Below are 2221 nucleotides of genomic sequence, written 5' to 3'. Positions count from 1 at the left end.
CTCAACTTCAAGGACAGCTTCCATTGGGAAAAAAAAAAATAGGGTGACAATCCATCACCAACATGTAATTCTCCTTCCTCGTCAGATTTCACCCGAGCTTGCTGACAGCCAAGGCTTCTGACAATAACTTGTAAAGTTTTTAACGTCTGCAACAAACATGAATATTTGCTTTTGTTACAAGCTAATACAATATTTCCTAAAAACCATGTCAGGCTCAGCTCAGAGGAATCCCCCCTACGTTTACAGTACACATTTTACAGTAGGAGCAGGGGGGTATTCAGGTGACGAGTATCATTCCAGAAAAGTCCATCGAACCTTGGATACTTCGCCTTGCAATTGTTTGACCAGTTGCCTGTTACGCAGATTACAAAGACTGTCCAACAACAGTGCTTTGATGCAGTTCTTTTTTCTTTCAAGGCCTGTGACCTTTGGTAGCCACAAGTATAAAACACTATTTTCATCGAGGGCTGTTTTCATCGAGCAGCAGATGAGGCGCCTCGTTTCTCCTTTATGGAGTTCAAGTGTTGTGTGACAAACCATGCAGCACCTGTCGATATTTGCCAATGCCAAACAGCATCGTGACCATGCAGGCCAGGGGAGTATGATGTCACCTGAAAGAAAAGGTACATTTCTCAATCTTCTTATTGCAATAACAGGGCAAAGACGAAAGCGTGCTTACTGATGTATTGATACCACAGCATGGAAACTCCTCACTCCCGAAACCAAATAGTGTTAATTCAAATACTACAGTAAAGGTGAAGGAACAGCACTCCTTCAACAACTTCTGATATCTAAAAAAAAGAAGCTAGGTCCGGATTAAAGCATACCTCCCCTCGATTTGTTAAGAAGACAACATCACCATGACTCCCCTTGCGATGCCTATGGCCATCACCTCTTGGGATGAGAATAGGGGTTTCCACCTCTAAAGAAGATACATCAGTCCACCAAAATTTCTGCCGAAATCTCCATGTTGGAATAAGTTGAGTGGTGAATGATGATGTCATATAGAAGCATTGAAAAGTTGCCCTCACACTGGCACATCAGAGGTTGCAACAGCCCAACATGGTTGCAACACTTTCATCGATCCACTAATGACAGTCTGCTCAGCTCCATTTTCCTCCAACAGCCTGAGGAGATAGAAATGTAAACTGTTACAATGAACACACATAAATCTAGCCAACCTTTCCCAATAAATGCCTTAAACAGGTCTTTGTTTTATCTGTGTATTTGAGTCTTCTGTTGTGTCAAGTTTTCTTGCATGAAAAAAGCCTTAAACTCACCCCCATACCTTGAATCTATAAACAAAAGAAAAGGTTTAACAAAAAGAGTTTTCAGATTGGCCATGGACATAAATGATGAATAGCACAAAACTAGATGGGATTTTGCAAGCTCATTTCCAATTACCAACCACAGCAAACTATATTGTTGGGGTCTGGGTCAATTGAGAAATGTTTTCATGGCACGGGAACAAAGCATTCCACAAAAAGCAAAAGATTTAGGGCATATCATATAATATGTATTTCAGAGAGCATATTTGGAGCATATATCATAACCCAAGAGACAATAGAAAATACACTCGTATGGTTTTGATTGCCTTAGATGAAAGAAACAATCGCATACCTGGACATGATCTAGGACTCCATCACCATTGATATCAGCATGAAGGCCACCTTCTTGAAGATGAAGCTGATGAAACCAATGAAATTCATCAAACCTGTTAGAACTGCTGGAACAAATAATATAATAAGCAGTTGAAATCATATCAGTTAAAGAGCACATTCAACTTTCACATTTACATGAACAAGCAGTGGGCCTCGAGGTTCTTCAAGATCAAATCTCTAAATGAAAAGGAGCACATATGCCTGACATGGTAGGTTTAACAGCAAGAAGACGACTGGCACATGATCAGTGTGCCAATTACCAGCTGAATTTCATTCTTAGCTATAAGATGTTCTTCCATATAAACTACATGATGGCACAATGCCATGTTTCCAACATTTACCTTACTGCCGGATGCCAAATGAACAGCTTCTATTCCTTCTTTTTGATGAGACACAACAACATTAGGAAGCCACCAAAGCTGAGTGTAGCTTGTTATGGTTGGAATATATAGGGATGGCTGCAGCAACAAAGTATAATAGACTAACATCATTTATCAAACACTGAATAGGTAAATTTGGAGGGTTGACTCATATATGAAGCAAGGCAAACTAAGTAGCAT

At 40.0% G+C, this 2221-nt stretch overlaps 1 long non-coding RNA gene across 2 annotated transcripts; it reads right to left on the bottom strand.

The window, feature by feature from the left end:
- Nucleotides 1-535: 535 nt before the first annotated feature.
- On the bottom strand, nt 536-2197 carry LOC105120318 (uncharacterized). 2 transcript variants are annotated; one of them, XR_841303.1, is made up of 4 exons: nt 2003-2197; nt 1621-1723; nt 828-1127; nt 536-611 (listed from the first exon to the last, which is right to left on the bottom strand). It is a non-coding gene; the product is annotated as an uncharacterized LOC105120318 (long non-coding RNA). The 2 variants fall into 2 exon arrangements; XR_841302.1 differs by having other exon boundaries at nt 1621-1686; nt 2003-2193.
- Between the last annotated feature and the right edge of the window lie 24 nt (nt 2198-2221).

This window comes from Populus euphratica, unplaced genomic scaffold (assembly GCF_000495115.2).
Source record: "Populus euphratica unplaced genomic scaffold, PopEup_1.0 scaffold6637.1, whole genome shotgun sequence".
Classification (NCBI taxonomy): Eukaryota; Viridiplantae; Streptophyta; class Magnoliopsida; order Malpighiales; family Salicaceae; genus Populus; species Populus euphratica.
Note: the sequence above shows the minus strand (reverse complement) of the source record. Positions and strands in the feature narration are given on the sequence as shown.